We start from the raw sequence: 15,936 nt of genomic DNA on the forward strand, positions 1-15,936 counted from the left end.
TTTCGAGTCAGGAAAAACATGACTGAATCCTGGAAATGTGTGTCAGTTCAGATACTGATGTCAAACTGTCAACTGTTCCAGAATAAAAGTAAACATGTTGAAACTTCTAATCTGAAATTGACTGTTGCCATTACAATGTAACCATGCCTGGTGCTCACTTTTAAAATAGACCTGATCAAAGTCTGTATTAAAATAGATGGAGAATGTTAACCTCAGACACGATGATACAATTGGCATTTCATCTGCCAGGTGAGCAAGGACTTCTAGCATCTTTCTAGGATTGCTCTGTTTTATTTTGTTAAATACCAGAATAAAGAAAAGTACATTAAAAAACATTACAAGTCATAGCAACACGGGAGTAGACTATTCTGCCCATCAGATGCCTCTGCATGTGGGTTATAGTAAACAACGGCGCTTGTCTTAAATGGTATTACGTCCTGTCCAGTCTGTCCAAAGGCCTCAGAAACTGATAGTCAGACTTTGAGGCACACAGTGACTACACCTAGAGAAATGGTGGTTAGCAGCAAGAAAATGCCTGAGGTCAAGATCAGCAGCAGGACAGCAGTAGGTGAAGGGCTCAGAGGTGAAACCTAGCAATCAGACTGGAGGGAGGACTGTGGTGCGGACAGCCCTGACTAGACGAGAGAACACCTCGAGATTTGACTTTATTTATTTACCACCATATGTACGGTGTAAAACTTTGTCTTGTGACCACTGCAGGCAAATCATAGTAAGCAAGGACATACAGGTCAAAGGATGCTGGGACAGAGTGAGGTGTGTAGCTTACGTCACACAGGAGATGTGCTGAGCAAGATCAGCATTTGAACATGATTTGAAGTTAGATAGCCCATTCATCAGTCTAATAAAGTCCGGAAAAAAGCTGTTCTTGAACCTGCTGGTGCGTTTGTTCAAGCTACTGTATCGTCTGCCTGATGGAAGAGGTTGTGGGAGAGCATTACACAGTGGGAGGGGTCTTTTATGATGTTGGTAGCCTTTCTTTGTAGGCATGTAGTCCATGGGTGGAAGGTTGGCTTCCGTGATGGTGTGGCCTGCGCACACCATCTTCTACAGTTAGTTCAGTCCTGGGCAGAGCAGTTGCCGTACCAGGGCATTTTGAACCCAGGGCAGTATGCTTTCTATGATGCATCTGTAAAAGTTGGTGATGGTCCTTATGGACTTGGCAAATTTCCTAAGCTGCCTGCAGAAGAGATGTCATTGTGCCTTCTTGACCGTCACATCTAACTGGTAAGTCCAGGCCAGTTTCTTGATTTTTTATCATCACTCCTGGAAACTTAACTCTCAATTTCCGCTCTGTTGACTTAGATGGGAATGTGTTCTCCTCCCTTCTTCCTGAAGTCAATGATTCGTTCTTTTGTTTTGCTGACATTGAGGGAGAGGCCGTTTATCATTGCATCATGACACCATGCCTCCAGTCTCCTTTCTGTAGGACACAAACCTCAATTCAAGTGGGCAATATTTTCACACTTTGCCACTGAGCAACTTTACAGAAGGTCATGGGCCCAAACAGGCCAAGTAAGGGCAGGGCAACAGGAACTTTTTCAGGCCATTCAGCTCCGAGGCTGCAGAACAGAACTTGCACTGTGTTAGTTACAGGGAATTGCTGAACAAGCACTAGCCTCCACTCGACAGTGCCCCAATTGTAAGATGCAGAGGGAAATTGATACCAGTTAACAGTCTGCACTGGAGGGTTTATTATTGAGGGAGTGGGGAGATGGAAGCTGATGGTGGCGCTGGTGCTGGTCCCTGAGTCTCAAATCAGCAATTATCAATCCTTCAGCTACTTCCTGTAACATTCGGGTGACCACCTGACACTGAAATTCACCGAGTGACAATCTCCTCTTGTAAATCTCCAGTAAATCTGCCTCTACCACCCTCTCTGGCTGCACATTTCAGATAATAACCTTCCCCATTATTTAAGATTTTACTCTGACATTCTAGCCACTTGTGTGAAACAATGTGGAACGGAATGTTTGTCAGTGTTGTCATGGCGACCTATCTGCAGTGACATGACTGGGTTTCAAACTTCACCCTCTCCGCCGCTGCCTCCTCAATCAGCCTGAAACTATGTTCTTTCAAGCACTTGCCCAATTTCCTTTTGATTGCTCCTGAACCTCGGCATTTGAAAGATTTCTCCCCAGCGTAGATACTGGTGTACTAGCAGCTTGGACGAATTAATGAATCCCTTCCCACACACAAGAGCATGTGAAAGCTCTCTCCCCAGTGTGAATTCGCTGATGTATCGACAGGCTGGATGATCGCCTGAATTTCTTGCTGCAGTAAGAGCTTTGGAATGGGGAGTATCCTATGGGAATGTGCTGGCTCTCCCTCAGTCCACACGGACATTTAAAGCTCTTATCCCAGTCACAGCAATGACACTGTCTCAATTTTGCAAATAAAAATATGTACCTCTTCCCACACACAGAAAAGTTAAATGGCCTCTCTCCAGTGTGAACCTGCTAGGCCATCAGCAAGGTGGATGAATGAACAAATGCTTCACCACATTCACTGCAACAGAACAACCTCTCTCCTGGATGACTGCGTCAATGATATTCCAGCTCATATGAATAATTGAATACATTCTCACAGTCTCTACATTTATATGGTTTCTCCCCAATGTGACTCTGCTTGTGTTTTCGCAATCCAGATGATCAACTGTAGCCTCATCCACATCCACAACGTGCTGCAGTTTCTTCACTCTGTGAATGGGGTGCTTTCTGTTTCCAGGAATCAAGCATCACTGTCAGATCCTGATGTGATATTTGAGTTTTCCACTTGTACATGTTCCCCATCTAATATCTGGTGAAACGAATTGAAAAAAGGGAATGAGAGAGAGAGAGGGAGAGAGAGAGAGAAACAACAAAAATACAAAATAAAAACTGAAAGAACACTGGATGCTGTAAATCAGGAACAAAACTGGAAGCTGCTGGGAAAGATCAGCAAGTCTGGCAGCGTCTGTGAAGATAAATCAAAGTTAATGTTCTGGGTCCAATGACCCTTCCTCTGAACGTCCGGGTCACCAGACCTGAAATGTTAACTTCTGTGAAGAAAAATCAAAGTTATCAGATTTGCTGAGCCTTTCCAGCAACTTCTGTTTTTTAAACAAAAATTCAAAGCAAGATTGTGAAATTGAGCTGAATAAAGCTGCTCTTTCATGGGGTCAGCAGGTGAAAGGAAGAGTCTGAAAGCTGCCAGATTTTACCAACTTACATAAGTGTCCATCAGGAAGTGCAACCTACCACCAGGTTTTGGCCGACACAAGAGAAGTTGGGAAGTCAGCAAGGAAGGATTTCTATATTTGCATCTCAATGTGAGGTTTGATGGAACCTGTCACCTCCACAAGTTGGAAAGCCAAGAGCAGCAGGTCTGTGTAAACATTATCTCCAAATTCCCTTCAAGTCACATTCTGATTTGGACATAAGTTGCTGTTCCTGAATTGTTGCTGATGAAGATTCTATAAATCTTTATCAGAAAGCTTATGGTTGTACCTTCACCACCTTGTCTGCAACAGTTCAACAACAAGAATACTATCACCTTCTCAGTGGGGAACTTGGATTAGACAGATCTCCTCAAGTTCCATTTATTGCAATTTTTCTTTGGATTTGGGTTAGTAAGCAGTGTGTTTCCTGTGCATCTGAAATTAATAATTATCTCGTATTACTGTAGCCACAGCGGTTTACTTTAAAACAGGTTTTTGAGGCCTGGCTGTAAATTGGATATCTTTGCGAGCACCTCTTACGGATTTTTTGTTCTTCTTAGATTATTTTCTAACCCGTTAAGGAAAATAATGGGGCCTCAAGGTTTGATAGAGATTTACAAAACTTTCTTTTAAACAGTTGAGCAAAACGCTCATTGCTCAGAGAGGGAGACTTCAGCTTTCACTTTTACTTTGAGTTTTGAGCGGACTTGTGAAGTTATTGGATGAGGAATGCCCTGCAGTTCAGTTCTCTAAATAGTGAAGGAGATATCGTGAACTAGATAACCTTAGAATGAGGAGTTAGAGTTTGCCCACACCAGACGTGTTGTAACTAAACCTTAAAGCCGTTATTTTAAGCTGAGCATATTTAAGCTTGAGTACATAATAGCTCCAGGGAGAAGCTGTAACATTAAAGCATTAAAGCCAAAAGTGTGTTAAACCTACAAAGGTGCAGACACAGAGGCTCTGGTGTGAGTACTGCATAACTCTTGGATACAGGCTAGGCCATTTAGGACTGAAATGAAAAACACTTATTCATTGAAAGGGTCGTGAACCTGTAGAATTTTCACCCATAGAAGGCTGTGAAGCCAAGTCTGAATATATTCAACAGACAGATGGATTTTTTTAAGACTTTAAAGGTGTCAGCAAGTGCAGGGCAAAAGCAGGAATGTTGTACTGAGATGAGGATCAGTCACGATCACGATGAATGGCAAGGCAGACTCAAATGCTGAATGGTCTGTTCCTGCTCCCAGTTACTATGTTTCAATGAGTGCTGTATTGGGTAATGTACAAAAGCTATTTTGTTTCTTTTTAATTTATGACTGGGTTTTTGCAATTTGTGTGGTTATATATTTACTGTGTTTTTAAAAATAAATTACTCAAATTGTATTATAAGTGAATAGTTTGTTTTATTCTATTTTATATTCATCTCTTTTGCTAGTTAGTTTCTATTTAATTGTTAAAGCAAAATCTGCAGCACTATATGCTTATGTTTTAGTGAGAGATAACATTGTTAAACTATTAGATTTCTGCCTGGCTTGTCTAACAATGACTTCAGCTGGGATCATAACATGTGGAGGGTCATGCGGTCTCTTGATAGGATTTTGGAGTTCCTTAGCTTTAAAAAGTATCTGTGTCTTTCTTGTCCAAATAACAGCTACAGAATAGTTCCAGGGCATAAAGCAGAGTGTAGTGGGCATGTTCATTGCACAAAACCTAACAATGGTTTAGATGTGGCTAAGAGTTTTCCGGAAGTGAAAGATAATTCACTGATCAATCTAAAATCTTTGAAAACTAAACCAAGAGAATTAGAAAATAAATTGAAGGTAGAAGTACAAGTAGGATCTTGTGAGGATGAGAAACTTCAAGTCATTTTTCAACATTTAGAATTGGAAGAAAGGAAACTTTGAAGCAGGATATCACAGTTGGAATTGGCTGATATATAGTTATAAATGAAAAGAGACAGGACTTTGAGAAAAATATAAATACCTGAAATTATAGAAAATGAAAAATAGAGAGTAATGAAATTAGAAGGCAAAGTGAACAGGGAATAATGGAGACAGAAAAGCAAGGAGAAATGCAAAAGGAGGTGGATTTTAAAAATCAAACTCCAAAGAGATAAAGAAATTGGAGAACATGAGTTTGTCAAGGAAAAGGTGAGAATAGAGAAGGAAGAAACAGGTAATACCCTGACGGGTAATAATGATTCCATTGAGGGAACTGATTTACCCAAGAATCTATGCTTTGTATCTAAATTAACAAGGATGGAGCCAAGACATGCTTTACCCCATTTAAGAAGGTCGTTGCACAGATTAAATGACTAAAAGTGATTTGGACTCCCATGTTACAAAGTATTTTGGCATGCTATGACAGTATACACCAGCTCCCCAGGAGAACAGTCTGCAATGTAGGAAGCTTTCTAAGTGACAACAATGAATGCTTATCTGCTCGTCTCTAAAGCTTATGAATGGAGGGTGACATTTACTGATACCCCCCCGAAACCTCCATTAGTGTACATGCGCAAAACACACACGTGCAGTACACCAGCCTGTACTGCCAATGAATTCTTACCAACCGGTTGTTAATCTTCAAGCTTACTTGGGCCCCACCGCATTTTGTTTTGTAACTAGTAGGGTTTTCACAAAGTCTGCACAAGTAGAGCTTTCTGCATTGCGTATGTCAGGAAACTCAGCTTTAGTTGAAGTTAGAGAAACATTTTGAGAAGTTATGGGAAATTACCATCATGAAATAATTCAAATAGCAGTCTTTCAAATTTATAAACTTATTTTGATAAGCACCAAGTATTCACGACCAGTGAAGCAGCAAATGTGGCAGATACTGTTACTATCTCACACAGACACATATGTGGAGAAATGAATGTATGGCGATATTTCATCTCACCTGATTTTATGTCACTGGAGATGTTCTTTTCTCTCTCTTTCTCAGTCAATTCTTGTTGGAACCAAAAAGAATGTATTATTTCCTCAGCATGAGGAAATCCTTCTAACACACAGCCAGTATGTTATCACACCCAAAGTGATGGTACAGGATTTAGATGATTGGCACACATAAGAAATGTGAGAATTCAAACAGTGTGAAAAAGGTAGTATTTGCAAACAAGAACAAGGGAAGGTCTCAGACCTGAGAGAGTGAGGTTTATGGGCTGTCATAGAGTCAGATACACAAATGGACTGAAGCTGAAGCTCAAAATGCAGCTTCGATGGTTTGACAGTGACATCACAGGCAGTCTGGCCAGAAGGTGGCCATAACTGGGTGTTAAATATCACAAGTTACAATGAATTTGAAATGAAAATAAAGGATGCAGCAACTGGATAGAAGGAAGACTGGTGCACTGGCACAAAAGAGCTGTAGATAATCAAAGCAGTATGGAAATTTCATTTCAATAAAACAAACCCCTGTGAACATTGGAAATTTTAAATTAAAACAGCAATCGGACAAATGCGGCAGGTCTGGTAGCATCTGGTGAGGAAGAATAGTTAACATTTCAAACCCTGTGACTGTAGTCCTGTATTCTTTGTTTCCAATTATGCAACGTCTGCAACATTTTGCTTTTATTGGTGGCATGAGGCTTTTCTCCTTGGAGAAGGGAAGTTAACTTGAGATCTGATTTGTGTGTGCAGAATCCTGAGATATCAGAACAGAGTCGATAGTGAGACATTGTTGACTGTGTTGGTGAAATCAGAAGCAGAGGATACCAGTTCAATGAGACTAACAAAGGAATTCTCACATGAGGAGGGTGAAACACCTTTCCCATTGCAAGTGGGAGAATGCATTGTCAGGTTCATTCAGCCCCTTTAGAAGAGAATTGGACAATTACGTGAATGAAAACGATGAGGGATTGGGACACGATGTGGTGCTCATGCACAGACACTGGGGGTCAAATTCTGTCCTTCGATTCTGTAACAAGATGCAGGGAATTCTGGGACTGCATGTGGCTCTCATAACCTCCCCGATCCCCAAACATTCAAATCAGATTAGAGAAATGAATGTGTGCATCACAGGCTGGTGAGAACAAGTGGGTTCAGGGCTGTGTGGGACCTGCACCAGCACCAGCACCAGCACCAGCATGGTGGGAAATGAGGAATTTAAACTGCACCTAAACTGGAAAAATCAGATGCGCTAATGTAGCCTTGATGAAGAGTTCATAAAATGTTCTCAAAATAGTCGCTTTGAACAGCATATTCTAAAGCTAACCTGAGAGCCAGTTGTACTGGACTTGATGTTGTGCAATGACAGAGGTTTAATTAACAACCTCACAGTGAAGGCACTCAGAGGTAGCAGTGACCCTAATCTGATGGAATTTTACAACCATTTTCAGGGACAGGAGTGGGTCTCAGACTATTATTTTAAACTTTAATTAGGGCAGTCATGTGGGTGTGAAATCAGAGCTAGAGTGAAGTGGCAATTTAGCTTCAGAGGTCGTTTGAGATACAGTGGCAAATAATTAAGGGGATACATCAGTATACACCCATCAGATACATTTGAGTGAGAAAGAAAAGTTCCAAGTCAATAAGTATGCTCCAGTAATCATCACACAGATATGGTTACAGGATGACATGGATTTGGAGCAGGATATTGAAGGATTCATGACATTGGAGGATAGGAAACTGGGAAAAAATGGAGGAAATACTACAGCATCTGCGGGTAACTATAAAATCCATTTAAGATGATGTCAACTACAAAAAAACATGCAATTGCTGAAGTATGGGTGGCAGATTAGACAAGACAGAGGGTATAAAATGGCAAAGAATGATTTCAAGATTAATAAGGAGGGAAAAAAAGAGTAGGAGACAAAGTTAAGCAAAATACGAAGACAGTTTAGCGGTTTCTCTGCATATTTCAAACAAAGTTCAGAAAGGAAGTGTCTGGACTAAAGGAGAAAAGCCTGACGAATTGCTAATAGAAAACAAATAGATGGTAGGTGAATTGAACGGGTATTTTTCATTGGCCTTATTCAATAAGCAGGAATTAATCAGGAAACGGAGGAACTGAAGAAAATTACAATCACCAGAGAAACATATTGAGTGAATTGGAGGAGCTACATGCTGAGACACGCTTAGTCCTGATAGACAGTATCCTGGAATTGAAAGGAAATGACCAGAGAGTTGATGTGTTAGTTTTGGTTTTGGATTTGAAAATTCCCTTGATTTGGGGAAGATTCATAGATTGGAAAACAAAGAAATTTAAATCCTTTATTCAAATGGGTATAGACAGTGAATGCAGGTAACTGCACACCAATTAACTTATAACGTATTCCCTGTGATGTATGTTATGATCAAAGATGACATAGCAGGGCATGGAGCAAATTTTAAGGTAAGCAGTCAGTGGTTCGGTAAGAAGAAATCAACTTTAAATAATTTATCGTCATCCTTTCAGGAATTAACACATTCTTGATGAAAAGGAGCCAATGGAGCATAATGGCACAGGTTTCTTGGGATAATTCAAGAGACACTGCAGAAATTCATTCCAAGGAAGAAGAAACTTGCTAAGGTGAGGGGGAGACATTCACTACCGCACGGGATGGTGGGTAAAGATATTCCCATTGGTGAAATTGTTAGCTATGCTGTGAGAGTGAATTGGGATGGCAATCAATATAACCTAAAACAAAATAGTATAGAAATAAGTGTAAAGTACAAGAATTCCTAAATATTTTCAGGGAACTGTTCAACAGCATTGTTTTATTCATTCATGGATTTGCACTTTATTAACTGGGCTAAGTTTTGCTGCCTGTCCTCAAATGATCTTGACATGGTGGCAGTGAGCTCGTGTGCGTTTGGTTTGGAGACACCCACAATGCTGTAAATGAGGATTTTAATCCAAAATATGTTTTCAGTCCAGCGAGTAAGGTTGTACGCCTAGACTTGGTTTTTGGAAATGACGAGGGCTAAGATTACGCAAGGGATCTAGTATTAATCCCAATGGTACACCACAGGACACTGGCCTCCAGTCACACACACAGCCTCCTCCCATCACCCACTGTCTCACCAGTCAGCCAATTTTGTATCTAACTTATCAAGTTACCCTAGATCCGCTGTACTTCGATCTTTAATTTTATCATGTGGACTTTCCTGTTTGGTCTCACTGGTTAGCTCCTTTTAATGGTTTAAATGTTACTTTACTGTCCATAAATAATATAAAGAATGGGTGGTTGGCCCTGGTGTATTAAAATGTGTAACACCATCTTTTCCACTGCCTGTACCAGGGAGCAAGCAGAGGTTTTTTGGAGGGTTGAAGAAACTGATCTGATGATCCTGAGTCTGATGAGTAGCGAAAGGGAGTGGGATCCCAGCCATGGGAACAATCTGATTTGGCCAAATTGTCTTGAGCAGTGACTAGAGAGTGAACAGGAGTGGAGAGCTTGATGATGAACGCGGCAGGCAAGACACTGATCTTGACCATATCATCAGCTCCCTGTCAACCATCTGACTGGAGTTTAAGTGTTTAGAGATGTACAAACGTTGTATTTCTTCAGCTGTTGCATTATTTCTGAGTTAACTTGGCCCCACGTTAATAATGTCATGGCAGGATATTGGATGTGAAGATTTATTGAATTAAACTCTGAGGTACTCTGTGATGAAATAAAGAGTGAATACTGAACATATGTTGAGTACATGGAGGTATTTGTCAATCTATGGGGTTGACTAGGTCTGAAAAGTAACCAACTGGAAAACCTTTTCCAATCACTTCTTGCATTACTACAGCAGACAGGCCTTGTTTTAACAGCAAGTCAATTGTACTACAAATGTTGTAGTAGTTTAAACATACTGTATGTTTAATATATTTGAATTATTTGACTTTTATTGAGAATATTAATCCCTATAACTGGAATGAGATTTATCCAATATTATCACAAACTGACCTCAATTAACACTGTTCATCCCCAAATGTGCTTAACAGCAAATTTCTGTCACGGAAGTAACTTGTGAATTGGCTGGTGTCTTAGCAGATTGGATGAGTGAGTGAATCTCGTTCCACACTTACACCAAATGACAAACAAGAAGCTGTCACATTTCAACCTCAGAAGTGCCCTGTGTACCTCAGATTACCCAGGAATGGCAAGGTATCTTAAATTTTTGGGCATTAAATGAAACCAGCTGATTCAAACTGCCCCTGCCATTCAGAATTACAGGACTGGTGTTCAACAGTACTGGAATGCTTGTTCTGCCATTCACATAACTATGTAATATGAGATATGTGTGATGCTAGGCATGTCTGCCATAATCCCAAAGACTGGCTGATCATGTCAAACAGCATTTCCTTTTGAATGTTTGCAACGGCAAGATACTGATCACACTCAACTAGTCCATGATTGTAAAATGCAAATGACAGTATGACATGCAATTGTGCAATTTGACAACATTTTCAAAATATTTCATAGTTATTAATTACAGTTGCTAATTGCTAAGAATTACACTGACAATCAATTTAGAGTTGTCAGTCCAGCTCACAGTGTGGTCCATTTGCATGCACTGGAATCTGTGTGTTAGTACACAAGACCCTGTTATTTGTTGACAGGCAAAACATGTACAGATGCTGTACCTGTTTCAACTCAACAAAATAGGCATCAGCCATTAGGTGGTTAATTTTTCAGGTCAATGCCAATCACAGGCAATCTGCCTGGTTTAAAATGTAAACAAAGCCGTGAAATGTCTGCTCCAGGCCCACAGGGTTCCTTCTGTTTAAAAATCACAAAAAGTTTCCAAGTGAGGCAGAGTTTCAGCCAATAGGGGAGCTCCAGATCCAGCCCCACCACTCAGTCACCCCAAAGGGTTGGAGGACCGGCTGTTCACGCTTGGTCCTCCAACTAACAAGAACATCATGAACACCCGATATGGGAGTTGGAAAAGATTCCTTCCCCAATCCTTATAAATTAATGGGAAAATAAATTATATTTGGTCTTTTCCATTATTTCTTAAATTCTCCCATTTCTTGGTGTTTTACTACTCGATTATTTAGTGATAATTAACTGAGCTTTTAAAACTTTTCACTTCTAAGTGACTGAGCATAGTTCGCAAACATTAAGAGTTCACTAGATAGTTAAGTACACAGTACTGGGAGGTGTTTCATTCAATAATTCTATTCTATTTTTAATCTTTCATGAGCTGTGTGCTCACAGTCAAGTTGGGGATGTCCTTACTTTCCAGGTGTTTGTTTTGCTGAGCTCTTCTCATTCTCAGCAGTTATGTTTGTATTTCCTCTGTGTGCATCAGTGACATTCAGTTCCGCATTTTTAAAAATATAAACTTGATTCACTGAGGTGTATGGGTTTGATTTAAAATGTTACCAGGATAAAATAGCACAAAGATCTAAAAGATGCAAGAGAAAAATTGGTTTTCTTTTTTAGTGGAATGTGCTTAGCTAATGAATGCTTGTTGGTTGATCGACAACAGTCGAACAGCAAACTCCTATGGTTAAGTGGTTACGCCAACAGACACAGAGAGAATGATGTAAATATAAATATTCCAATCTGAATCCCTCAGATCTGAAACATTTCTGAATGTGTCGTAATTCGCAAAGGCTAGGAAAGTAAAAGTTCAACCACAAATATCACATGAAGGAATAGGTTATACTCACTAGGAAAGCCTGAAGATCTTTTCCTTGGAAAAGAGAACGCTGAGAGATGCCATATTAGCAATGGAAGGTTTTGTTCCAGTTTTGTGTTTACTAATGTAGGGAAAGCAGAAATGTGCCCATTAACTTCCAGCCAGGAAAGGTCATCGTTCTACACCAATTTTGATTTGACTGCACATTTCCAGCTTTCATCATTGTTATTTCTGACTTTATACACAATTGTAAAGGGTTTTCTGATCAAGGGCTAGGATTTCTGAGCCATGGAAGAAAATGGCTGGAACGCACTTCTTGCTCTCCTCAAGATCGACTTGCTAGTTCAGTCCTGGCTGTAACGACCAGCAGCGATACTGTCAGAATCTGACTCCCAGTCAGTTGTGAACTCGCTGATGTTGCAGCAGATTGGATGACTCAGTGAATCCCTTCCCACAAACAGAGCAAATAAATGGCCTGTCCTCTGTAGGAGTGCGTTGGTGTTTCAGAAGGTGAGATGCACATGTGAATTTCTTTACGCACATGGAGCAGGTGAACGGTCGCTCCCCAGTGTGAATTCGCTGGTGTGTGACTAGGGTCGATGATCGTGTAAATGCTTTCCTACACACAGAGCAGGTGAATGGCTTCTCTCCAGTGTGAGTGCGTTGGTGTCTCAGCAGGTTATTGCTACTTTTAAAAGTCTCCTCACAGTCAGAACATTTAAAAGTTCTCTTCGCAGAATGAACTCGCTGGTGTCTCAATAGGTTGGATGAATTAATGAACCCCTTCCCGCATGCAGAGCAGGTATATGGCCTCTCCCCAGTGTGGGTGCGCTGATGTACACAGAGTTCAGATGATTTTCTGAATCCAGTCTTGCAGTGAGAGCACCTGAAAGGTTTCTCATTGGTGTGAACACGTTTATGGGACATCAGGTCCCCAGAACATTTGTAGCACTTTCCACAGTCTGAACATTTAAAAGGTCTGTCATTAGTATGAACCCGCTGGTGAGCAAGCAGGTTGGATACTCTCTGAATCCTCTTCCACACTTGGAGCAGGTGAACGGCCTGTCCCCCGTGTGAATGCGTCCATGCATTTCCAGCTGGGATGGCCAAATGAATCTCTTCCCACAGTACTCACATTTCCATGGTTTGTCCATGGTGCTGGTATCTTTGTGTCTCTCCAGGTTGGATGATTTGCTGAAACCTCTTTTACATAAAAAAACGTGTAATTTCTCTGGGTTGAGAATGGTGGAATGCTTATTCAGGCATCGTAATTGGTTAAAGCTCTTTACACAGTCAGTGCACGGTAACATTCTCATTTGGGTGTTTGTGTGTCTCACGATGAAGTTTTCCCCAACAGACAGAAGAGGCAAGCATTTCTATTTCCACATTGAAAAGCTGATGATAGTCAGATCTGACTAGTGATGTTTAGTTTGCATTTGCCATTCACAAATCAGCTTCGCCCAAACCTCTGTAAAAGAAATACAGAATGTCAGTATTTTGCAACGATTTGTAGCTCAGGTCGTGGGTGAGATTGTTGACTTGCTCACCTTGAAAACAAAAACAAGCCAGCTCGGTGAGCAAGTCAACAACCTCAATGCCAGGATCACGATCAGTCCATTGATGGCAATTCAGAGCAAATAATTCTAGCTTCTCAGTCAGTCAAATTGATATTGCGAAGAGCCAGTGCAGACATGGCTGGTCAAAAGGTCTCCTTCCACACTGTAACATTTCTGTGACAGAATGTTCTTTCCACTCAAACTAATAAAAGCAAAAATAAAGAACAAAGTCATGAGGAAATTCCCAGCGTCAATGAGACATTTTTTTTACTCCATATTCCTTCCTGGGATGAGGGCACCGCTGGCTAGGCCAACACTTATTGCCCATCCCTAATTGCCCAGATGGCAGTTATGAGTCAACCACATTGCTGTGGGCCTCGAGTCACATGTCGGCCAGACCAGGTAAGGATGGCAATTTCCATCCCTGAAGAACTTTAGTGAGCCAGATGATTTTTCCAACAATCGACAATGGATTCACAGTCATCATTAGACTCTTAATTCTAGCTATTTATTGAAATCAATTTCCACCATCTGCCGTGGCAAGATTCAAACCCAGGTCCCCAGAACATCACCTGGGTCTCTGGATTAACAGGCCAGTGAGAATACCACAAGATGATTGCCTCCCCTTATGCTGACATGTTACCATTGTGGAAGGTATCAAATGTAATGGTCGGCAGTGTGTGCCCAGGGACAGCTGGGCATGGAAGACACTTCTCATGGAGGGCAGGCAGGAAAGTAGAATTAAAGTAACAATCTGATCAGCCATGATCTTACCAGAATGATAGAGAAAGCTCGCTGGGCTGACGACTGTTCCAGTTTCTTAAATAAGAATGTTCAGTAATAATACATGTCCCACTCCTACGGGTTTACCCAAGTATTACAGAATGCTGTTTTAGCCAGAATTCCCTGACTCGCCCACTCTTCTCCACGCTGAGCAGCCACAGATGAGAAATCAGGGCTGAAGTGACACAAAACGAGAAGTTCAGCTCTTCTACGTATCAGGAGTTGCAGCCGCAGCCGCAGAAACTCAAGTGAATGTATCCAAGGCCCATGGCAACTCGAGGCTGCAGAGGTCAGCTGTGGCTGGGAATCGGTGAAGCTGCTGAAAACCCCATTGTTAATTACAGTTACACGCCTGGCGCTAGGACCCAGCTGAGACCGTTGGAACCCCACTCACGACAGGAACCCAGTCAAGATCGCGACCACTAAACCGGAACCGCTTCCTGGGCAACGGCCTGGATCTGGAAATACAGCACCTGTAGATTCATTTTTAGTTTTCATTACCTTCCAGAGGTGTTTAGAAACCCCTCCCGGGCCACTGTGGTTTCCATCGCTGCCGTCGCACTTTCAACCTTTACCGACTGCGAATGTGACAAAAGAGCGTCTTCCTCCGTCGCCATGACTCTCAGCGCACACATTCCAAAGAATTCAACGGCACGACGCCTGCGCAGTGCTGTCCTGTAATTGTTAATCAGGGACCTTTACCAGCGCGGGGGCTGCTGGGTACAGGCCCTTCCATTGAAATCCCACAATCAATAAAAATTTTACTGTGATGCAGCAGATGGAGAACGGTGCAGTACAAAAACAATACAGCACAGAAGCAGGCTCTTCAGTCCTCCAAGCATGCGCTGACAGGTTTTGCCCTTCCCTATTAAAACTGTGTTCTCTTACATCCCTCTGTTCCCTTCCTATTCATAGACAATGTATACATAATATTTACTTTTTTCAATATTTCAAGTCTGAATCTATAAATAAGGAACCTAAGGGGCATTTTTTTCAGGTCGAGGGTAGTACATGTATGTAATGAGCTACCAGAGGAAGTGGTAGAGGCTGGTACAATTACAACTTTTAAGAGGTATCTAGATGGGTGCGTGAACAGGAAGAGTTTGCAGGGGTATGGGCCAAATGGTATTAAATGGAGCAGGAGAGGCCTCGAGACTGCATTACCATTTCTCAAATCTCTAATGGGTTCCCAACCTCAACACCAATTTTGCCTCAAATCCCTGCAAAGTCTCCCATTTCTCTCAGGTCACCTCTCAAGCTTTTCTCTTAAGAAAAGAACTTTTTGCTGTTTAACAGAAAGTGCTATAGAAACATAGTAGGTCTGGCAATGTCTAAGATAAGTGAAATCATGTTAGTTTCAAGATCTTAGCACTATTTTTCTCTCTCTCTCTCACCCTCTCTCTGCAGGAATGGCCTCACTGCATCCTACACAGTTGTTACAATTTTTAACAATTATGTAGCAATTAAAGTTAAAATTCTATTTTCTTTCTTTATCATTTGCAGCACCAGCAAAGGACTTTAGACTCATTTCTGTCTTTTTTTATACCAATCCTGAATCAAAAAGAGCTACAATAACTAACTGAGAGACCTGCTACATTTATCCAGCACTTTTTTTTGGACAATTTGTGTTTCTAAATTAATTCCCCTCAATGTGTCAAATGCCTTAAATACTTGCTCACACGGTCTTGGTGTCTGTTGTTTGAACACTGCACTGTGAAGACTTCAAAGCCATTTTATAAGAAGCAAGCCCACAGTAACTGAAGTCCACATGTAAAAATACAAAAATATATTTCCTTCCTAATCTTTTAAGCCTGTTTAT

At 41.2% G+C, this 15,936-nt stretch overlaps 1 long non-coding RNA gene across 1 annotated transcript; it reads right to left on the minus strand.

Annotated features, from left to right (window-relative positions):
• Positions 1-271: 271 nt before the first annotated feature.
• Positions 272-14,737, minus strand: LOC132209125 (uncharacterized). Its single transcript, XR_009445219.1, has 3 exons — positions 14,619-14,737; positions 11,810-13,246; positions 272-2,817 (listed from the first exon to the last, which is right to left on the minus strand). It is a non-coding gene; the product is annotated as an uncharacterized LOC132209125 (long non-coding RNA).
• Between the last annotated feature and the right edge of the window lie 1,199 nt (positions 14,738-15,936).

This window comes from Stegostoma tigrinum, unplaced genomic scaffold (genome assembly GCF_030684315.1).
Source record: "Stegostoma tigrinum isolate sSteTig4 unplaced genomic scaffold, sSteTig4.hap1 scaffold_67, whole genome shotgun sequence".
Classification (NCBI taxonomy): Eukaryota; Metazoa; Chordata; class Chondrichthyes; order Orectolobiformes; family Stegostomatidae; genus Stegostoma; species Stegostoma tigrinum.